Source organism: Hesperophylax consimilis, chromosome 12 (assembly GCF_061612785.1).
Source record: "Hesperophylax consimilis isolate HC1 chromosome 12, BYU_Hcon_1.0, whole genome shotgun sequence".
NCBI classification, from domain to species: Eukaryota; Metazoa; Arthropoda; class Insecta; order Trichoptera; family Limnephilidae; genus Hesperophylax; species Hesperophylax consimilis.
Window position 1 is genome coordinate 7,354,811 of NC_142847.1, and position 25,459 is coordinate 7,380,269.

The following is a 25,459-nucleotide window of genomic DNA, read 5'->3' on the forward strand; positions in this document are numbered from 1 at the left end:
CACACTAAGTGGTTCGCTACGTTTGGTAACTAGCAGGGGTAACCAGGTTCATTGGGTGAAGTTTATCCAGGTCCCGAGGTTCTCTTATTGGAATCTCAATTCGTAGATAATACATCCATTGTTGCTAGCATTCGTCGATTTAAGATTAATTTCTTTATCAATATCGGTCTGGCTATCAACAGCGCAAACGTGCTCGGGAAATCGGTATAAAACCATCTGAAATTTCACCTGTTGATTACATTGTAAAAGTTATAGATTTCACTGAGCTAGACACATTGACCCCAATAACTTTATATCCTTCCTTGCTAATACACGTATTTTAAAGTTTATTTATCTGATTATTGACATTATTACATGACTGACATTAATGTAGATTAAATGGTTATTTATCAGTTGTGTAAAATTTAAACTACGTTTGTTAAGTGAAAAACACTTGAATTGTACTACGTGAAACATATGACAAATTTTTATTCCTGAACTGTTATTTAATTTGTTCTGGCGACCAACCTAACAAACCTTTCTGGATGTTCAACCAACCGTAACTGCTACTTACACCTGTCTGCTAACGATTGTTCCCAAGCCACCAAATCCCCCACGTCCTAATTATATCAACGTATAATTAACTCTCCTGATATATTTATCCCGTTTATTCGCCAACCAGTGGCATTCGCCTTTCTTCTAATATCCGCTATTTTCCTGAACGGCTTCGTATTATCTTTTTACAGATGAAAAGATTTGTATTATTCAACATACTAATTTCGGTTTTCTGTGATATAACATATACGTAATGCGTAATAATCTCAATTTTTTTAAATTATCTTCAAAATTATAACTGATGATTGTGTGAATTCAAACGAGCAATAGAGTATCTACCTATGATTACAAAATGATTATTATTTAATTAATAATTCTAGAAAATTAAAATCTCTTTTTTTACGTGTTCATTCGTCTCTCTAATTTGTCGAAATAAAGGCAATATAATCCCGAGGCAAATATTTTATAAATTCTTTCAGATTGACAAATCCAAGAATTATACTATCTAGTGATTTGTTACTGGTTTTTTTGTTTGCATACAACTGCTCAAAACTGCCTGAAGCCAGTAAAACTATGGCATCCCCAATTGGGGTACGTTCTGAAGCTGAAGGTAGTGGGGAGGGCAAGATGATAGGGAGGAGGAAGGTGAGAGAGTACCTGGCTATCAGATCTGGTAACCAAACAAGGCTACAGCCATTTCAAGCAACTTTTCAATTCTGAATTGTAGTCTTACACCATTGCGATACGATAATATCTTCCACCCTGGAACAGGCAGTAAGTATACAATATATTATTTTTAATTAATAATTTGTGAAACGAACCCACGACATTCGGCTTGCTAGTCGAGAGCCTTGCCCCTTGACCACGGAGGCCGTGTCAAGTCCAGAGATGTTCTGTGCTAGTATAGAATAAGTTTTTATTTTTTTTGTAAAAATTTAAAGAAAGCAAAAAATTAATCAAGTGAAACTCTTACATACAATCTAAACTATAATAATGTATTGTTTAAGTTGTTTTCTTTACGCGTTCAAACATTTCTATTAAAATATATTTTTTTAGTAGCTTACATAAATTTTTTTTTAATTATATTTTAATTTTATTTGTATTCTACCCAAGCGAAACGATAGGAAAACCTTCAATTTATCTAAAGCATGTTTTTTCGTATTCATAATGAACACCAATTCGTTATAAATATTATTCAAAATAGTGATTTAGCACTAAGCTTCGCCTATGCTTAAGTCAGAAATTGTTGAAATATCATTGAGCATGTATGTGGCGTATGCAATTTTAAATGTCTAGTTTGTGGGAAAGAACCGATAATGTAAATCAATCTACTGACAGAAACGATACGATTTGAAACTTTAGTTGAAACTGTATTATATTTTATGATTTCTTATTTTAAAGATTATTTATATATTCTACGCCCAAATTGGCTTTTCAAACGTTTGATGTACATAATAGTTTAGTGCAAAAGTAATCATGAAAAAAAGTTTGCTATTAGTTATACCTGTAGAAATTCATTGCAGGAGAATAGTATTACGCTTAGCTTAGTTGTGAATATTATTGAGGTTCGTTACTATAGCCTTATTGTAACTATATTCGGTGCAGTTGAACACATTTACGATTTCTGTGAAATTATGCCAACTGCATTTAATCTGGATACAAGTGAGTATCTACGTGACCCAGTCCTGATATTGTTGTTGTAATTAAAAATAATTTTTGATCGAGTAGTTCTAGTTGGTATGTTAAAAGTGATTTGGCTCAATAAATCAGGGCTGTCTATAATTCCTTGAACATTTTTTTAAAATAAAAATCACGTTGGAGTCTTTTATCTGAGGGTTTTAATAATTTTAATTATTTCATCAAGTGGTTGTAATTATTAACAATATTCTGGAAAAATAATATCCCTAGTTGCCTTCAGACAGTCCGCACAACGCACATAAGCCTCTCCCGGCTTACAAGTAAGTTTACACCGGGAAGCATTTATTGGATAACTATGCCATAGATCACCCGAGGGGAGTCGCTACGTTCGGTGACTTAGCAGGAGTTCCCGGGTTCATAGGTGTTGGTGGCGCATACGTCCGGCGTGATTGAAAGAGACTGGTTCAACCCATCGTCTTGCACTGTAATCGGAGGGATGGATTCATACTTTATTCACTCGTGAACACACTCACCTTCCAAGATTCCTAACCAGCCTACATGCCTTTTTTCTTCTCAGAATTTCCTCTCATTCTGTGCCTTAAAGCGACCCTCCACACAGCATCCCCTAAGATGACTTTTTTTTTCAGGGCCTTTTGTTAGCCCCTAATGTAATTTTTATAACATGTTTGGGAATTCTTGAATACGCTATTACGGCATACACTTTGTTTATCCCTTTTGACTGCTCAATTATTACTTTGCTGGTTGGAAGCGACTCACGTGCGTTGTGCAGCCCATCCAAAGGCATATAATGAGTAAATATGAAGAATTGAGAGTCACGAAAAGTCAATAATTTTGACGGGGGTAATAAGTTGTTTATCTCGTGGTCGACTTTACAGTAATAAAATAATCTAACAAAATATCGTGTATTTTGGTCAAGTGTTCAAGAAAACGATTTAACTAGCAATTAAATGCAGGCAAATCGAAATCTGCCAGTTAAAAATAAGTACTCGTCCATTACTGAAAATCCATATAAAAAATACACGTCAAGTTATCTTGCTTCCCGAAATTGAATGAATTTTCGTAATTGGAAAATCTATAACAGTAAATCACATTTGAAGTATGTAAACAAGCGCACCACGCGACTAATTCAGTATTATCGGATACTAAACATAATTTTTTATTAGGTAACCATAGAAAAATATTTGGAATTGCGTAACCATTGGGGTCTTAGTTCAATATGAACATATTAAAGTCAATAAACCTTTCTGAAATAAGGGCTTGTAATTTTTTTTTCATAGTGTTCAAACTGTGTAGAGGAGTCAGAGGTCAGAGGTACAATTAATTATTAGGTACCTGCCGAAATAAAATTTAAAATTGAGGTGACTGACAGAACAGTTTTTATCGTTACCAAAAATGGGAAGGCTGAAACTTTTCGAATAAACAACGCTTGCAGTCCACAATGGAGTGCTGGTGACTACCCGGATATGTGGCGATGATAAATTGGCAGAGGTAGATTGAATGCTGTAGAAATGAGATCCCTGAGACGTATGTGAGATAAAACTGTGTATGATTGTCTGAGAAATGTGCAGATCCGCAAAGAATTCAAGGCTGATGAAAGCATTATGAGTAAGATTGAGAAAGGCACGCTCAGATGATTTGGGCATGTAGAGTGAATAAACTAAGAAAGGAGTTTAGAGACGTGTGTCATGACTGAGATATTTGGCGGTCTGTCCTCTCTGTCTACCCTTGCAGAGAAACGGGCTGATGGTTAGTTTTTTTTTTTTTTCTTATTATTTCTGGCTTTCACCCTTCAAGGGTGTTCTTGGCCATCATTTAAAATTATTGAGAAATGAAAGGTGAATTTAAATATTAATTTTATTTAAATAGGCAAATTTCAAAATTATAATGAAAATTGGAGTCGAGTTCAGACTTAGAAGAGATGAGATGTTGAATGGAGGGGAGGCAATTTTAGATAAGGCTTGATAGAAGAGAAGATATTTGTTTAGAGAGGGACAACCAAAAAATATGTGATCTAAAGTTCCCACTTCTAGACCACAGAATGTACAATCTGGGGAGTCAAGGACGTGAATTTTAAAAAAGTGGGAAGGAACAGAACAATGTCCGATCCTCATTCGAATGAGTGAAAAAATTTCTTTTTTGGAAAAATGAGGGAATTGCTGAAACCACGGTTTTGATGGAATAGTCCTTTGTATTGAGGCATAGCAGGCTCCCTTGGATTGACTAGCAATGTGCCAATACTCTGACCAAACATTGCGGGATCTATCTTTGATGATGGAAAAAATGTCAGATAGGGGAATGTGGTTTACGAGGGTAACAACAGGGTTGGACGCTCCTTGTTTTGCCAAGGCATCCGCAATATCATTACCCATGACATCAACATGTCCAGGAATCCAAATCAGAGTTACAGTTTTACCAGAGCTTTGAATGGAGGCTATCATCTCTCGAATAAGGCATACAAAATGATCATAAGGATGAAGAAGAGGACTGGATTTAAGTTTTTGGAGGGAACTGAGAGAGTCAGAGAGAACGAGGGAATGTTCAAAATTATTTTTGATTATATATTTGAGAGATTCTATTATTGCAATACACTCGGCTGAAAATATTGAAAATTGATTTGAAATTGAATGAAATATTCTGTCATTAGAATTATTGTGGTAAACGTTAATACCTATACCACAGTTAGGAGAGTCGGGAGATTTGGATCCATCAGTAAATAAAAGAGAAAAGTTGGGCCATTTAGATGAAATAATGTCATTGAACATATTATTGACAGTTCGGGCCGGGAGATTGGAATGACTTTTAAGGATTCCGATCCCTTCTATTATTGTTGGGGATAGGGTGACGTGACTATATTTTAATTTGTATAAGGGAAGTAGATCATTTTGGATGATGTGAAGCTCTGAGAGAGACTTAAAATTTTTACAGATGTCAGGAAGAGGTTTAGTTGAAGCTCTGATTGTAGATGAATGGGTTGAGTCAATGAACAACGAGACGCTGGGGATAACCTGATGACATTTAGAATTTAAACATTTAAGAACAAATTTGTCAGCAAATAGTTGACGCCTTAAATAAAGAGGAGGATCAGAACATTCTACTTGAAGGGAATTGGTGGGTGACGATTGCATTGCTCCAGTTATAATTCGCAAAGATTTAGATTGAATTTTGTCTAATTTATCAAGTACATTTTTTGAGGCAGTACTAAAAAGTGGGCAGGCATAGTCAAGATGGCTTCGAATAAGTGCGTTGTAAAGCAACTTAATGCAAGTAGGGTGAGCACCCCACCAAACGCCAGATAATGATCTGATGAAATTTAAATTTTTTTCGCATTTAGTAACTAAATTATTAATATGGGAAGACCATTTAAGTTTCCTATCAAATGTTACTCCCAAAAATTTTACTTCAGAAGCGTTGGGGATTGGAGAATTTTTAAATAAAATTTGAACGGGGGGGTTTTTATGGCGGTTTGAGAAGGTGACACACTGAGTCTTTTGGATTGAAAGTTCAAGACCATTTAACGTGAGCCATGTGCAAAGGGCATTCATGGCTTCGTTAAGATATTTGACGGCGAGAGGGATGATTTTGGATGATAAGAAGAAAGCTATGTCATCTGCGAACTCAATAACTTTTACTTGTGGGGGAATAGTGACATGCATATCATATGTGTATATATTATACAGTAAGGGGGACAATACATCGCCTTGTGGTAAACCCTTCCAAATAGACCTACTTTGAGGAAAAATATCTGGAAGTTCAATGAAAATTTTTCTATCTAGAAATAGATTAATAATAGATTGGACAAACATGGGGGGAAGGCCAAGGCCTAGAAGTTTTTTTTTCAAGATTGGGATGGAAACATTGTCAAAGGCGCCTTCTATATCTATAAAGACGGCAAGACAAACTTCCTGTTTAGAAATTGATAAATTAATATCAGTACTGATGATGGCAAGGTTATCTTGAGTGGATTTTTTTTTCCTAAATCCAAATTGAGATGGAGAGAGAAGCTGTTTACTCTCGACGAAAAATTCTAATCGGTTTTTAATTAATTTTTTATAAAGTTTACTGAAGGTGGATGAAAGAGCGATTGGCCTGTAGTTGGATCCAGAATTTGGTGATTTGTTTGTTTTTAAAATAGGGATGATTATTTGACAACTCCAGTCATCAGGCGTTATACCAGTCTGGAAGATTTTATTTAAGATGCTTAAGAAGTGGTTTAGAACATTATCATTACTATTTTTGATTATGCTGTAAGGTATACCATCTCTGCCTGGAGATGAGTCCTTGACTGTTGATAAACAATTTTTTAGCTCAATTAAGGTGAATGGAGAGTCTAGCCAATGATTAGACATAGGAGTATTATAGATGGGCGTTATTTCATCTAAGTTAGGTACAGAAGGGGGGGCAATTTTGTCCAAAAATTCATCGATCCATTTAGAATGAGACGCTCGAGGAGATGGTGAACTGAAGGAGGATCTAAATCTTCGGATCATAGACCAAACTTCCGAAATTGGAGTGTTCGGAGATACTGAACTGCAGAAGTTGTACCACCCGGATCTTTTTTTTGACCTCAATACCCTTTTGGCATTGGATTCAGCGTTTTTTTATATAAGATAGTTCTCCATAGTCATATTGTAACGATAGGAAAGAGATTTAGCTTTCCGAATTCTTACTACTTTGGAACATTCCTCATCCCACCAGGGAGTTGGAGGGAGTTTTTTGAGAGATTTAGTTTTAGGGGGGGGATTTGATTTATTTATTGCAGTTATGAGCATTGATTTGAAGTTATTATAATCATCTTTGACGGAAAATATATCGGTGGCGGGTGAATTTAATAGGAACTTGTCCATATGAGAGTTAAATTCATCCCATTTGGTGTGTTTCGTTTTAATTTTTGTCGAAATATGAGACTTGTCTGATTGGAAAGAAGTTTGATAAGTAATGGTGATCGGGAAATGATCACTGGAGCAAGGGTCGGGGGACACCACCCATGAGGAGAGAGAAGCCAGACTAGTAGAACATATCGATAGATCCACTGCACTAGGGTTTGTGCTGGGGCGTGAGATCCTAGTAGGAGATCCGTCATTCAAAAGGAAAAGGTTGGATTGATCTAGGAAATCCATCACACTTCGACCATCTCGGTCGGAGAAAGCAGAACCCCAGACGGGGGAATGGGCATTAAAATCGCCTAGTATAAAGAAAGGAGGGCTTAGTTGACTTACAATTTGCAACCAAGTTTGTTTATTGAAGTGGGCTGTTGGGGGAAGATAGACTGAAATAAAGGATGTGTCCTTTATTTTAGCTGCAACCATTTGGAAGTCAGCATTGGGGGGTTTGATATTATTTATTGGGGAAAATGATATGGATTTTTTAATAAAAAGGGCAGCACCGCCGCCCGAACCTTCCGGGCGGTCGTCGCGGAGACAGGAATACCCTCCCACATTAAAGTGGGTGGATGGAGTAAACCAAGTCTCCGAGATAGCAGCCAAAGAAATAATGTTGGAATTTAATAGGTTAAGGAGATCAGATTTGTTAGAAATAGCACTTCGGCTATTCCACTGAAGTATTCTGACATCCTGAAGAGTCATTTTGAATAAATGATTTTAATGTGGAAATAATAGTAGCAGCGTTGGACGGTAGATTAGTTTGAGAAGAAATAAGGTCAATTAGAAGCATAATAAGAGTTTGGATAAATGAAGAATTGTCTTGGGAGAGTTTTTCAGAAAGTTTAAGAGAGTTCATTGAGGACGGATTATAATTATTTGCACACCCATTTGTGGCATTTGAAAGAGGTGAACCATTGGGATATAAGAGCAGTGAGTTGTGTTGTTGCTGATCGTATCCAGGAGCCGGTTTAGAGATAGCGTTTTTGTATGTGAATTTAGTTGAACGAGAAGAAGTTGTTGTAGTGGAGGGAAGAGGGTTGGATGAGGAGTTGCTGGATAAAGCCTCAGCAAATGATTTTTTGACAGGCGGGAATAGTTTAGAAGCCTGTAGAAAAGACAAGTTCTGAGAGGCCATAGAAATTTTAATATTTTTTTGGCGAGATTGTTCTGGGCAAGATGTGTTGATAGCTGTATGTGAGCCTGAGCAGTTAAAACATTTAGGTGAGGAGGAAGAAGGACATTGGTCAGCTGCGTGGTTTTCTCCACATTTAAAACATCTGGGTTGAGATCTGCATGCAGCTTTGGTATGACCAAAACGGCAGCAATTGAAACATTGAGTGGTGGGATAAGTATACATTTCAACTGGTAATGAGTTGAAGAATAAATATATATGGGAGGGAAGAGATTGACCTTCAAAGGTGATAACGACAGATTGGGAGGGCTTCCAGGAAATTATACCCTCAGAGTAGTCCTTGTAATTTAGCCTCCTGGCTTTTATGGGATTGCCAATGTGCTGGGGGGTTGAAAGTGAAGACAGAATTTCTTCGATGGACAGATCGGTCGAGATACCTCTGACCAGGCCCATGCGAGTGACATTGAAAGTAGGGATATATGCCTTAAACTTTGAATTAGATGAAATGAAGATATTTTTGATGAAACTGTTGGCAGCTGACCCTGAGAGGAATTCGACGGAGATTCGGAAGCGATCCTCGGCTTTTACACCTCCAGGCTTGATTGAAAGATTCTTGCTATTTGATAAGAATTTGCCAAATTCAAGAGGGTGGATGGTTTTTCCTTGCTCAGTTTTTTGGGCGTATACTATGAATGGGCCACGGGAATGAGGAGAGTAAAAGTTTGTTGGAGGAAGTTGAGAAAGTGCTGGTGGGGACTGTGAAGTCGAAGGCGAGTCAAGTTTTATTGGGGAAGAAGGAGTAAATTTCCTTTTTTTGGTAGAAGTCAAAATGACAGAATCACTGTCAGAAATTTCTACATTTTCCCCATCTGGGGGGTCCGGAGAGGGATCTGGGGGCTTTGTAGGGGGTCCAGGAGGGAAATCTTCCTCCATTATTCACAACAGTAAACAACTACAACAATAGTATGGAAAATGACAGAAGTAAAAAAGTTTATAAATATCTGGAAATCAGCAGCGAAAAGTGACTCCTGGATGATCAGAAGGGAGAAGAAACCTCAAGGCACAACACACTACACTTTTTTTTCTGCCAGAAAGCAAAAAAGAATGGTATAAAATTATTTTTAGATAGAGCAAAACAAAACAACTGATGACAGCCAAATGTTATTGTTGCAATCCCTGATGGTTAGTTAGTTTAGTTATTTCTTACAAAATGTAGAGCATTTTACGCAAGCGACCCAAATAAAACAATTATTTTTTAGGCACCATATTTCTTTCACGCATATTATTATACCTTCGCTGACCTAGTCGTAGAGGCGCTCTTACTATGAGCACGCTGGTTACAGTGCGCGGGGACCGGGTTCGGTAGTTCGGAGGTTAAAGTTGTCTGGAAGTAAAAAAATGGAACCAATATTTTCGCATCGTGTAACGTCTTCGTGGGTAGTAAATCGCCGACAGATGGAATCACAACCCATATTAGGATTCTTAATTACGGATGATAATATTATAAGGCTAATGTCGAGAGATCAGAGTCCTTTATTAAGGTGTCTACTAAATTTATTTTGACTTCATCATCTAAATATGGATAATGATTTAACTTTCAATCCAGGGTGATATTTTAAAAACGAAGCTGTTCTTTTTTTAAAACCAGTCTTTCTTAAACACGTGAAATTTATATTATTAAATACGCTTTTGTCATTTTTTTCATTTTCGAAAGAAATCTAATATGATATCTTGTTTGATCCTTGCAAAAGCCGAGCGGAGGCGTACTATTGAAGTGAAACAGAAAAAATACTAATACTGAAAGGTCCTCTTTTAAAATATAAGTAATGTTAAATATTCTTAAAGTTAATTTAGGTTATTTTATTTATTTTTATATTTATTCAAGAAAAATTTTGACAATGTGTGATATACATACATATTTCACGATTAATAAGATAAAAGATATTATGATATGATTATTTTTTATTATTTTTCAATGTTCTCCCATAATAAGCAATTGCTTGTGTGTATGGCATGAGGTATTATTTATTGAGTTTCTTAGATTTTTTTATTTTTTATTTTTGTTTTTTTTTTGACTAACTGACTTTTTTTGTCTTTTTTGTTATGTTGACTTTGTGCGTCTACATTTAAAATATGTTCCTACATTCCTCCACTCAATTACCTGTCCCTGTCTGACAGTGTGGAGAACCTAGATACATACATGAGTGATATTTCTACAATGTATTATACATTACCGGTCTGTTAAGAAAACCGATGAAGTGTTTATTTACTGCATTTAATTCGAGTATATTGCCGAAGATGCCGAAGAAGTGCCGTCATGACCAGAAGTGTCCCCGAGGGCCATAATAACGATCAAAAAGACCAAGGGTAAGTCGGAATCCCTGTCAATTTAACTGTTAATCACAGATACCACAATAGTTGTGTCGAATATTGATTTCAGTCCACAATAAAATAACAAACTGATTTGCCTAAAATATTTGTGACTTGTATATTCTAGTGAAACCTTCGAGCAAGATGTTTAATAAAACAGTTTTTAAATATTTTTTCATTGTACTTTTATGCACTTAAACCAACTGCGAAATTAGCAAAGTAATTTCCTCGTGTGATTCTTTAAGTTTCGACTAAATACGACAAATTCGCACAAATTACAAACAAATTCTTGTACGTAGTATAAAATTACACTAAACAAGGAGTAATATTTTTTTTCGAAATAAGCAAATACTTTGGGGTGCGACATTATATATTAAATGAAAAAAAACACACTTTGACTTACACTACTTTTATAGAAATGGTATTTGTTCTTGCTATTTAAATGTGTTATATTGTTTAGGTCTTGAGAACATACTGAGAAGTGGGAAATAAATAATTTTCCATACTATATTAATTAATGTTTCATTAGCATCATTCAATTGTTAATGGATTTCCAATTTTTCACGTAAATTTATTCTAAGACTCTTTCTTTCTCCATGTAAGGGTTGATTCTTTTTGTTAAGCGGAATGTGATTATTTTTATATTACATTTGTTTTCCAGTTATTTTTATGTAACATTTATGTAAAGTTTGTTTTATATCTTTGTTACCTTACATAGCAACTGCCTGCAAGAATTTTTAAAAATCAATACATTTTATAAGTTATTTATTTTTCATTTTTTTTTTTTTTGGTAAACTAATGTTTTAAGACAAGGTTTTTTTATGCATAGCACAAGGGGTAACAATTATTTTACAAGCAATAATTTTTGAATGTGGATGAGTGTTTCAGGCGAATAATTATTGGTTGTAAAATAATTGTTACTATTTATTTTTCAATTATTGATATATTTACTCACTTAACTCCTGTGCGGTCTTATATTGTGAAATTGGACAATGCTGCAAGTTTTTTTTTGCATTATCAAATTGGTAGCTACTCAAGTGGGAAGTAATAATAATTGACCGTTTCGAAAAATTTGGTTAATGACATAGATTATTGCTACGCGAAATTAAAAAAAAATCTATTGTCACAAAATGAGCAAAAAAATATTTGATCAATGAACATTGTCAAATGATAATGGAGGCTTTAAAAAATATGGTTACTGGATAAATCATCACAATGATAATTCATCACATCTTTCAAAAGTTATATAAAGTGAAAGTGATGAAACAAAAACTTTATTAACTTTTATGTAGGTTAGGTTAGGTTAGGTTAGGTTTGTTTAGGTTAGATTAAAAAATATATTTTTTTCATCGTTTCTAATGACTTTATATCACTTTTTAAAAGTGTGTTGAATTGTCACTGTGTTGAGTTATCATGGAACCAAAAAATATATATGAAAAATATGTTTTACAGTGTTCACCTTTTTATTTATGAAATGTGTGGGACTGCACAAAAATCATCACCAAAGTCAAGACAATCACTGTTATAACGTGTAGCTACTAAATTATTAAAGTTTTTTTAAATTCTTGGAATACGCGAAAAGAAAAAATCTATAAAAATTATCTACGTACAGTTCGCAAATAAAAACATAAGAATGCAGTAAAAGATATTGTTAGGTGGGGTGAGTGGGGTGAGTGGGGTAGATATTCGAAGAACGTTGAGTTGGTGGAATAATAATAAGGAAACATGGTTATTAGTGTGTTATAGTGATTTATTTTTTTAGTATAAGTATTGTGCCGTGTGTAGCTACCTTCTACTCTAGCCAATGTTTTGGACAGCATTACAGTGTCCATCATCAGGGCAGATAATGCTGTCTTAAAAGTGGGCTAAAGTAAGAGGTAGCGCAACACGGCATAGTACCCCAAAAATTAATCATTATAATACTTTTGGCCATGAAAATCTTAAATCACATCAAAAATGGTTATTCTTTAGCAAAGTTATTTATAGGGTGCTATTACTGTACTTATTCATATTTTAAAATTCTAATATTTCTACGGAGGAAAATTTGAAATATGCATCATCTATGAATGTTTTAAAACGTAGTTTTTTTTTGATTTTAATGAAGTGGTAGCCTGTTTCCAACAAATGATTGAAAAATGTAGTACTTTATTCAGCAATAAAAAAATCCTTTGTTTTTAATATTCCTGAATAAAATACGATGGAATAGCCGGGTATGAAAGCCAGTCTTAAATAAAATTGCAATATTCGAAAAAAGGAAATAAATCCAAAGTGTTGACCCTGTAGATTTTTGGGGCAGTGGATTTAAATATAAAACCCCTGTCTCTACTTTTTCAAAGCCTCTAGGTTGCCTCGATCCGGTTAAATAATATATAAAATTAACTTAAAAGGACTCTGTTTGACTGTTTTGTACTCAGGATTCTTTTATAAAATTATGTTATGTGCACATCTTTGAGATATATTATTATTTACGGATAAAACATTAATTTATTTTATTTGAAATAAAAAGTATTTTGTGGTTTTCTTTGTGCAAAAGGTATGAAGGGTGGGTATAAATCTGAAGGACACGAAATTCAGTGTGTCCAGGAGTGATGGACGTTTATATCCATCCCTCTCAATGCGATGCAAGGCTCCAAATCTGGTCCGCCACACAGTAGGTGGGCAGACGCAAACCTTACCCATAAACTCGGGCACCCCTGCTAAGTCACCAAACGCCAATCCCAAATTGACTTGCACGTGCAGTAGTAAAATCATTGCTGGTAGGAACTTAAATACGCTATTTGTTTGTTACACAGACACAGCTCAAGATTTACCGGCATAAAAGGTCTAAAAACTCTACGGTCACGAAAAAGTATGGCGGTTGAACGCTTGAATGACTTGTAACAAACTTAATAAAAACTTAAAATTGGAGGATAATAAAAGACCTTGCCCCAAAATGACAAAACTGTGGTTCATAAATGAACTATCACAGAGCTTTTAAGTCCTAACGGTTTTTATCATTTTTGAATGACGATTTATAAATTCAAAATAATTAAACAAAATAAAACTTTTAATTTAAAATAAAACTTTTAATTTAAAATAAAACTTTTAATTTAAAATAAAACTTTTAATTTTAAAATAAAACTTTTAATTTACAATAAAACAATAACTAACAAACATCTATCTTACTTTTTAAACTTAATACCGACCGGGTTTCTAAGTTATTGTTTTTTGTTTTAAATTAAATTATCACATGAAAAAAAAACTTATAAAACTTGTATACATACTTGGTAACCGGGCAACTTAGGACAGTGGCAATTCAACACACTTTTGAAAAGTGATAAGAGAGATGAAAAGTTTAGATTTGTTGGCCTTTTCTCATCATTTTTACTGACTTTACATCACTTTTCAGAAGTATGTTGAATTGCCACTGTCCTGAGTGCAAAATTTAAATTATAAAATTATTCCAATTTTTTAAACAACTTTTAACCCAATTATGTAATATATCATTGAAGAAAATGAATAGACTTATAAATCTAAACGATGGATGAAACAGAACAAGGTACATAGAACTAAAAAAGATGTTTCGGAATATGAAATAGAACAAGACAAAGAAAAGTAAAAAAAGACATTTTGTTTAGATTTATTAGTTACTAACCTTCAAAGTTATTTAAACGATTTTTTTTCCAAAAAAAAAAAATACTAATTTAGACTTTTAGAAAAAATCAATTTAACAAAAAGTTATCCGAGACTATATCTAGATTACAAACCAATTTTTTAGAAATTTGCAATCATTCAAATAGATATGGAAAAAATAGTTGCTAAATGATATTGTTAATTCTGAATTTTTAATATGAGATCAACATAAATAATGTACAATAATTTGTTCCCAATGGCCGAGTGGTTAAACACATTGTCCCGGTAAGACCCAGATCCTGGGTTCAATTCCCAGTTGAGACCGTTATCTTTTTATTGTTCTGTGTCTTGTTCTGTTTCATTCGCTTAGATATATTAGTTTTATCTTCTTCTTCAATGAAATATTTTTAACTCATATTTCTTATTGAATGTAATCAAATTTAATAATGAAAAAAAAAAAAAAATAATAATAATATAAACTTCTCCAGAAATAACAAATTAGTTACACAATATAGTTTAGAATGTAATATAGGATCAACTGAAATTGAATAATATCCATACAAACGTAGTATTCGTGTCTGACGCACTAGCGAAATTCAAAGGAAACTGATACATTACATTGGAGTGAAGTTTCAATTTACCCCGAAATACGAATTCAATTGATATGTAGGTAACCTTTTGATTCCGACTACCCGTTAGAACTGGCTTTATATTGAAATTCCAGATTAGTTGCATAATATATATTCGGCAGCAGGCATGATAAAGGATAGATTATATTGAAGCTATTCAATTTTGTATTTTTCTCATTTATATAATGTTCCCTCAAAAAAAAATTGTCAACTGTCTCAAATAGATTAAAAACATTGTAGTGCCGGGGACTGCATAGTACACAGTTGTACCTAGGTACCTAGGATGTGGTAGAACTTACTGGACACTTCGGCCGTTGCCTAAAGGTCAAGCCAGACGGTACCTGAAACTACCGCGCTATTCCTACAGGCATTGGGCGACCGCTAGAATCTTCAGCGTTACGGGCGGCAACATATTGTAGCGATAGTAACTAGAATGTTCGTGAACGTTCTTAGGTGCAACTTGAATTGCATTGGAACTAATTAGCGAACACCGTAGGTACTGCCCTTCTACCTACCCGCTGGATGATTCTCGATGCATTCGCACCTTATATAAGCGACAGCAGCAAGCTACTCAGGCAGTCTACTAATTGCATATCTTTAGCATGCTAATCAAAACAATTTTATCCTTTCGCGCCGCAATTACTTAAATAATCTTTGCTGTGTCTGATGTGATTAAAAACTTTTATGATATATAAAGTATTGTTAAAATTTATTCACAACTGTTTTATCCCGGCAACAGAATAAATATATTATATAATTTTACATGAACTCATCTTCAACCTTCGTAAGAACATAAAAAACAATCCTTGCAACCTACCGTCTCTTTATAAGAATGTTTCAAGAATTTCCTCATCTTCATGTTCATGTTAGATTGCATATTTATGTATTGATCAATTCATTCTTTAATATATTACTTCGTATATTTCAATTTTTCATTAATTAATTAAGAAATAATTAATAAATTCACTATTTATTTCATTTATTGATGCCTTAATTCATGAATTCAATTATTCGTTCGTAGATTATTTTAAGCATTAATTATTTAATTTATTTGTCAATTCACTAATTATTATTATTATTATTATTATTATTATTTTTTATTTTTTTTTTATAAAGAAAGACAAACATTCCCGGGTTACGATTAATCTGACAATGTTTGAAAATCTCCTACTACCACCACAGTAAGCTGAAAATGTTGCTTGTGTTGTGATGGAGGACTTAGCCAGCCGAGGAATTGAACACACTACGCCTGGGTGGGACCCAAACGCGATGTCAACTCGGCCACCGACCGGTCAAAATTTAATTATTTCCTTTATTTAGTTATCACCTAAAAAGGCTTTTACATAAAGGGATCTATCTAACTAACCAACACGTCGTTTCCCCAGGTGGGCAGAAAGGAAGAACCACCAAACAGCTCTTTCTACCACACTTTCATATTTTCTAAATAATTATAAGCAAATATCAGAAGCCACGGGTTCAATGCCTTCTGATATTTCAGGCGACTAATTATTGCTTATAACTATTTGTTATCCTTTATGCTATGCATAAAACCTTGTCTTATAAACATTAGTTTATCATTAAAAAAATAATAATATTTGACAAGTCAAAAATATTTCACCAATAAATGAAGATATTATATGTCTCGACGCCATCTAGTGAGAAATTTAGCACTAACAAAGCCTCTCCTACAATAATAAAGTTGGTTGTTTATAGGTGGAAAAAATACAATCCGCAGTAATTGTTGATTGAGTTACTAGTACATATTGAATCATTTGGCGGGTTATAAATAAGCCGACATAGCTCAGTGGTTTCAGAGCACCTGACTGGATATCAGAAGGCACGGTTTCAATTCCCGTTGGCGGCATTTATTTTCTCGGGAGATGTTTTCAATTTGTATTGATATTTCAGGCGACTAATTTTTGCTTATAATTATTTGTTATCCTAGATATAAAAAAAACCTAGTCTTATAAACATTAGTTTACCATCAAAAAAATAGTTATTCATATTTTCTCCTTATACTTTTTCTTCGTTGATTCGCTCTACATGCCCAAATCCTTTCCATCCCTTTCTAAATTCTATTCACAAAGGTAATACATGAAATCAAAGTATACAGTATATTTTCTGTAGAAAATAATAATAATATACGATTATATAGAGGATGTACAAAAGTAGGTTGAAGTAATTTATTATATATATTCGGTGAGTATCTACATACGGGGTGTTGAGGGACGTGCTTGACTTACTTTAATCAGTGATTCCTGACATTATTTGGAGTAAAAAAATAATAATTTGTCTCCGGTGACTTTGTTCTCGATTGTTTTTAAACAATTTTGAAAAAAAATTCCACATGACGTCACTGGTAACTCAGCCGATTAATCATCTCACAATGTCTTCTGATTTTCTATGTTTTTGTTTAAAAACAAACATAAAAAGTGTCACCATAGACAAATATTTCATGTACATTTTCTACTCTAAATAATGTCAGGTATCACTGGTTAATGAATGTTAAGTACATCCCTTAACACCCTTTATAAGATGATTAAATTAATAATACTGTATTCAACTTTTTTCTATACATAAGAACTTAACTACCCTTACCCAAAATTAGTAATTTTCTGATTCACTTACACCACTAAACTTCGATGGCACTGGTTCGAATGAGGGTCAGCCAGAGTCAAGCCTCAATGGGTTTGGCAAATACTTCACATGTATGAGATTCAAAATTAATTCAAGAAACCATGTCCACATCGAAATCAGAAAGGTCAAGACTCTCACCAACTTTTTCCACTTACGGGCAGACTGTCGTTGGCGAGTGGGGACTTCAAACATACTAGTGTACCACCGAGAACGGTGAAAGTATAATAAGAATTCATATATGTGAAGTAAAGTACGTACTTTAATACGGAGCATTTTTTAAAACTTAAAATTAGATTTTTAACCGAAAATAATAATCTGATATAGTAATAATAGATGAAATACCGAAATGAAAGAAATGGAAAAAATATATTTTTTATTTAATAAAAGTTTAATAATGTATTATGGTATGTAACAAGTATTTTTTTAAATTATATACATTTAGTGATGGTTTCACTTTAATAATGATTATTAAATTAAAAGAAACGTATTGAAAAAGTAGAAAAAAATTGAGGATAAGTAGAATATTACAGGATTATAGAGTTCAATATTTGTTTTTTACCATTAAATACTTTTTTTCATCTGGAAATTATTATTTTAGATAGGTACATACATAAAAACATCAACTTTTCAAACCTCCTTAACCCCTCCTGCGTTTTAGGGTCATATATGACCCGGCGTCCATATTTTTTTTCTATCACGCGGAAATACGATTTTTTTTACTTTAAAAACAAGAAATAATAATTCATTCCAGTTTGTCTCAAATATTTATACTAGATTACATTAATCAAATTCGAAAAATAGCCGAAATTAATAATTTATGTATCGGTTTAAATTTAAAAAAATAAATATTATGTGAACGAGATTAACGTAAAGGTACAGTTTTCTTACAAATTCCCCAAACAAAACGAATGTTTTTTCAAAATATCGATTTCTTTAATTTTTTCCATGATTGGGGGAAAAAATTAAGTAAAAATGTAGTTAGCGTTTTTAACAATAATTTCACGTTTGACATTAAAATTTTATTATTTGGAAATAGTAATGTTTATTTTAAACGCATACACCAAAAAGATAATTTTAACTTGTTTCTATATCAGTGTATTTGTTTTTATGGAAAATTTAAGAATTAGATGTATAAAGCGCATTTGAAATACACAGAAAACACTGCAAACTGAACAAAAGTGTTGAAAGTACAGAAGGGTATAATCCATTATGCTTTGCGGTGGTATTTGAGATACTTCAAGAAACTCCATTTTGAAATAATGATTTTTTGATACATGTCAATAATTTGGCTTTAATGGACACGGCTGCGCAACCTTTTCCTTACAATACTTAATATGGTATTTTGGTCTAAAATCCAAAATTTAATTTGTATTTTGCCTTTCAAATGAAGCAAAGGATACATATAATTTTTTCAATAATCGTATACATCATCATTAAAGTTACGCCTTAAGTTTGCCGGATCCTTTTAAAAGCTCGGCTTAGTACTAACTACACATTATGACTTATGTACACACTAGACTTAAGCTTACCAACCACACTCTGCTTAAACTAACAGTAACTATTGCAGAATCTAAGCACTACACACTCCAATATTAGCACATCCAACTTGGCTTCAAATTAACAATTTCGCGTGCCGAAATTCCGCATGTTATGAATCTCCTAGGCTGCGTTCAGATAGGATGTGGAAGTGAGGCGGAACGTGGCGGAAGTGCGGAGGTTAAAACGCTCGACTTAATCTCGGTGGGTACTATCTCTGAGGGGGTGACACAGGAGAACACAACCCCAGCCGAAAGGGGTGGGATTTATAAGTTTGAATGGATAACACATGTCCGTGAAGAAACTGAAACACCTAACTTTGTTTCGCGTCACTGAATTTATACCTAATATTACCTATAACTGAAACAGTATTTTTTGGCAAGCTTGTTCTTTCAAAACTTTTGCTCACTTTGCTATATTTTCAAAAAAAATCTGTTTTAGAAACCAGATAAAATTATATGTCAAAACTATATCTAAATAATAAAATTTTAATATAAAGCGTGAAAAAAGATGCCAAAAACATTACTAATTTTTTTACCACAATCATAGAAAAATGGAGAGAACTCGATATTTCGAAAACACATTCGTTTTGTTTGGAGAATTTGTAAGAAAACAGTAACTTCTTTTTTATCTCGTTCATATAATAAAAAAATAAGAAATAATTTTTAAAGTTAAACCGATTGTTACGATAGCGGAGCAAAATATGAATGATTCATTTTGCCTATTTTATTAATGGCATCCAGTATATATAATTGAGGCAAACTGAAAAGAGTTATTATAAGTCTTTCTAGTGTCAAAAAATGAAGTATTTCCGCATGATAGAAAAAACTCATAAAAATACTTTTATAAAAAACACCCGTTCATATATGACCCCAAAACGCCGGAGGGGTTAACAGTCATAATTACTCCTACAGTATTTGTTGAACGAAATTCTCCAATTTTACATAATAAAAAATTTCAAACATAAACTTTCAGAAACTGAATTTAATACTAGTTGTACAATGACATACATTAAATTCTTGTTTTTTTTATTGCAGCAATAACACATTTTATAAAAAATATTTTTTAAATGTTAGCACCATATTTGTATGTTTGATTTGAACTTTCATCCGAACCCCATTCTTATGCGTAAAAAAATTTAATTGTCATATTTTTATATTTTTTTAGTTTGTTCTTATTTCATACAACTTTTTTTTACCATTTATCCTTTAAAAAATTACCAAGGAACTCTCTTTATCAAGATTTTATGTTAAGTTTTAAAATATTTTATCGTGATAAAAAATAATTATAATACTCACGCATGGGCTTTGTATTTGAACGATTTTATTTTATTTGCACACCTTTTTAAAAAATAAATTATTAACTGTTCCAACGTATCAAAAATTCAATTTTTTTATTTTTTTAAAGCTTTTAACTCTTTGAAGTACTGTGGTTTCAAAATTCGGCCACCTTGAAAATAAATAATTATGCTAAAACGGCCATCTATTGACAAGTTTTTTAAATGCCATGTGAGACATAGATTCTCTACTATTTAGTTTCCAATAGCGATAATAGGTGGCTTTGCACGGTTTGGTTATGTGTTTGACAATTGCCAGCGAATTGTGGTTTTTTGTGATCTCCGACTTTAAAGTGAAATATAACGGTATGTATTTCGAATTTTTGTCCATTTCTTATGAATTCTAGTGCCCTTGTTTTTCATTTGTTGAATTATCAATAAGAAATGTCTATAAATATAGTATTTTTTTGTAAAATCGAAATTTTTTGGTGGTTTTGCTTTTCGACCACCGTACTTGAGGTAATTTTTTTAGTCTTACAACATGGTTATTCTGATTTTATAATTTTACAGATACACCATGCCGAAGAAAGGTCTTCGCCAAGAAGAAATCGCAGGAATACTTTTAGAAGAGATACCTTCTGATGATGACAGTTGTTATGGGTGCTCAGACAATGAGGAAGAGGATCTACAGGAGGAGCATCTAGCAAATGTCACAGTTAGCGCCTCTTCGGACGATGATGATGTTGAACTGCCTCTATCTTGTGTGAGGAATCAAATCCCGGCGTCTTCTTCATCTACCACACTCGATCACCCTATAGCAGGCACATCCAGCCCTTCTGGTTCACAATCACCATCTACTTTTGATGTTCATCTTTCGCGTACGCGTAACCGACCAGTATCGTCTTCTCCATCTGCCCAGTATAGTCCTAATATCTCAATGTCCGTTTTGTCATCCACCGCTGCTGTTCCAGGCACAACTGCATCTACACCTGTCATACCTGCGATTATAGTCGTGCCTAAATGGAGCCGTACGTTCAATACCGCCCTCCCTGGTGAATTCCGTGAAGAAACAGGACTACATAATGACTTTCTTACGATGGAAAATCCCACACCTTTGGAAATTTTTCTGAAATTTTGGACTCCTAGTTTGATTGAAAATATCTGCTTCCAGACCAATCTATACGCACAACAAGTCGGGGAAAATCACCAACCCACAACCGTTCAGGAAATTAAAAAAATCATTGCACTAAATTTAGTAATGGGAATTAAAAAATCCCCCAGTTATAGAGACTATTGGTCATCGTCCCCTGATTTACACGACCCCTATATTTCAAGATTTATGACAGTCCATAGGTTTGGCTGGCTGTTGTCAAACCTTCATCTCAACGACAATTCATTGATGCCTGCTAGAGGTCAACTTAATTTCGATAAATTATATAAAATAAGGCCTTTGTTGAACTGCTTGTCAGACACCTTTGATCGAAATTACAAGCCATCACCTACTTTGACAATTGACGAGAGCATGGTCAAATTCAAAGGCCGCAGCACATTGAAGCAATACATGCCCAAAAAACCCATTAAAAGAGGCTATAAGATCTGGATGATGTGTGCAGAAAATGGATACAACTTAAAATTTGAAATATACACAGGAAAAATTGGTGACTACGCTGAGTCTAACTTAGGGCCAAGAGTTGTCTTAAATTTTTGTCAATCTATTCAAGGTCGTAACTACACAGTTTACTTTGATAATTATTTTAATTGCTACTCCCTACAAAAACAGCTGAAAGATATGAATATTCGCTCATGTGGAACTGTCCAATCAACCAGAAAATATTTGCCTAAGATGAAGGATGATAAAAACCTAAAAAGAGGTGAATATGACTGGTACGTGAGTGATACAGGAATTTCCATGATAAAATGGAGAGATAGAAGAGCTGTACACCTCCTTTCAAACTTTCACAACCCAAAGGATGCCATGCATGTCAACCGTAAAGAGAAAACTGGTGAGATCACAAGGGTGCCATGTCCGTTGGCTCTAAATAATTATAACAACTGCATGAATTATGTGGACAAGTTTGATCAAAAGAAGGCGGTTTACTCGATAAACAGAAAGTCTAAAAAATGGTGGCATCGTTTATTTTTCCACTTTTTAGATGCAACAATTGTAAATTCTTACATTGTTTACACAGAGCTCTGCAAGTTGGGTAAGGCTGACAAAGACAATCCATTGAGGCTCAAAGATTTCAGGAGGCAAGTTTACAGAGGACTTTTGGCTGAAGAGGAGCTGAAATGCACCAAAAAGCGTGGGTCCACATCGGAGGTGGTGGAAATTAAGAGACATAAGCCTTACGTGGACCCTGAAATACGTCTGAAAAATAGCGCCCACCGGCCAGAACATACTACTTCACGTCGTTGTGCGAATTGTAGTACAAAAGACAGGCCCATACGTTCCAACTGGATATGTTGTGTTTGCAAAGTACCCCTTTGTGTAAAAAAAGATAAAAACTGTTTTGAAAATTTCCACAATTAGTCATATAAAATGGCCTTTTTTTATTTCTAATAAACTTTTGATTTGAACCTAATATTTTTTTCCCATGTGTACTGTGGTATAAAATTTTGACCACCTCATTCCTGAAAAGCCTTCAGTCCAATTTTTTTTTAAATATTTTTTCCTCGTTATTATAAGTAACATCAATTGATTAAAAAAAAAAAGGTAAAAAATAAGAAAAAAAAGTTCGTACCTCAAGGAGTTAAAGACTCGGACATTGCAAACGGGTAACAACCTGGTCAAGAGCAGAAATAAATTATTTGTCTTGTGTATTTTTATGAGCTATGCAAAAAAATCTGTTTTATTTTATTTTAACCTTGTGAAATATTTAAAAAATTGAAACCCTTTTTAATTTACTAAATAAATAACACTATAATTTGTTTAAAGTTTTTGTTTTCTGTTTGAAGTTGTGAGTTTGAATTAGTGTGATGATACCAGTAGAATTAAATACTAAAGAATTACTTTTAATGTCTCTTAAAAGGTTTAAATAATTTCTTCACCTCCTCGCTTAGCTACATAAAATGTCTCCAGTAGTAATGAAAACAAAATACACCATTTTTTATTTAAAACTTTTATTTTTTTTATTGTTTTTAAGCAATAATTATTAGCCTGAAACACCTATATAAACTGATAAAACCTTTTGATTACCGCCGGTCAGTTTCTCTACTTCGGCTTATTCTTAGCGCAATTGGTAGAGCACCTGACCGGCAATTCAATCCGGTTCAATTCCCGTCGACGGCATGTATTTTTTCTCGAATTTTTTTTCAATTTTATATTGGTGTTTCAAGATAATAATTATTGTTTAAAAATAATGAGTGATCTTTTGAGCTATCCATAAAAACTTTGTCTCGTAAACATTAGATTATCATTAAAATAAAATAAATTCGCTAAAGACTTCAATAACATAAAAACTATAAAATTACTATACACGTCTCTGGTTGGAAGTCAGGTTGAATACAATGCAACCATTTGGTGTCCTCATTTCAACTCTCATTGTTTACAAATTGAAAAAATTCTAAATAAATTTTTACGTTTTATTAATTTCAAAATTGGTATTCCTATTATTGAAATCAATTATGTCAATTTACGCAGTAAACTTAACTTATCGAAATTATCTGAAAGGCGAAAAATATTTGATCTTCTTTTATTATATAAAATTGTTCATTCAAGAGTTAGTTAGTTAGACTGCCCTGACACTATAAACTTGCTATCTTTACATATACCTCCAAAATATACTAGACGGAATATTTTATTCTACAACAATAACTTCGCTACGAATTCTGTGTTAGAAAGAATACATAGGTTGGGCAATGAACTAAGTGATGTCGCTGACATATTTAATTTAAACTTCAATACATTTAAAGCCAAATTAGTCCACAACTTTTTAAATGTAAATAATGTATGAGAAATCAATATATTTTATTTCGATTTTCTATTGTTTGTTTTATACTGTTGTTAAAATAATTTTTTTTATTTTTATGTACTTAAAAGCCCAATAGGGCGTCAATAAATAAAATAATACTTTTATTGTCTGTTTATGGTTGAGGTTTTCTCTTAAGGTGATAATTATTACAATTAGAATTGATTACAAAAGAATTAATTATTTTTAAAGGCGTAAATAATTTCATCATCACCTTGAATTAACTACATAATAAGATTTAAGGAAAAGCATTTTATAAAAGTACATTTTTCTTGAATTCGTCTATTATATCTGAAAAATAACATTCCTCAACATCGGGGTCTTTTAAACCAAGTAGCTCTAGTAAAAAATATTTATTTTTCTTCTATTCATAATCTTTTAAATCAATTTTTGGTATGTGGGGATATCCGTCGAAGCAACTCCGCGTATTCCAAATCCTGTGAGAAAGTGAGGAAAGATCGTATTTACAAGAAGATGTTCCATGTTCCATTCCGGCAAAGAGAGCGGACCTAATGACCCACTTAAAGCCACGCATTGTGTGAAAAATACTCTCAAAATGGAACTCGTGGTTGGTTTGGTTTTAGTAAAATTACTTAGGAATAAATTCTTATTGGTTTAGGATCCATCGGTAAAGTTTTCTTCAATTTTCTCCAGAAAATATAACTGAAGAAGTATTAGGTGTATCTATACATAATAACTATAGTAGTGTAATTTTTCGCTTTATTAAGACATTTTTACTAATCATCGAGATAAAATTTTATTTCTATGTGTTTTTAGTAAAATTAGGTAAAACACGGTATGACAGTAGTAGCTCAAGATGGAATTTTTAGGTACAAGCTTATTTTTTTGTGCAAATCCACTATACTAAAACCTAATTAATAAATAAAAAAATTATATTTAAAAAGTAAACATTATGCTAAATTTTTCAGTGGTTTATCAAAAGTTTCCAGTTTAATTTTAGTATTCACGTACGAAATATAAATTAACGGAAAAATGTTTAAGTGCTGTCATTTTTTCGGTGAACATTTTGAAGTTCATCACTTTAAACACAGTGCAGACGGTAAAGAAATGGTTTTGAGTCTTGGAATTAAGTACGAAAGAAAGGCGAACAATAATAGTTAAAATTTATCTTCGTTAAAAGTATCGCTGCAAGCGATTGTCGATCACATCATTTAAGTGGTTAATTTACTGTGTTAAATTAGAACCTCAAAAAAACTTGTCACTAG

At 33.2% G+C, this 25,459-nt stretch overlaps 1 protein-coding gene across 1 annotated transcript in view; it reads left to right on the forward strand.

Moving 5' to 3' along the window:
• LOC149419065 (uncharacterized) overlaps window positions 1-25,459 on the forward strand; it is a 58,491-nt gene that overhangs the window by 26,079 nt on the left and 6,953 nt on the right. The window lies entirely within an intron of this gene.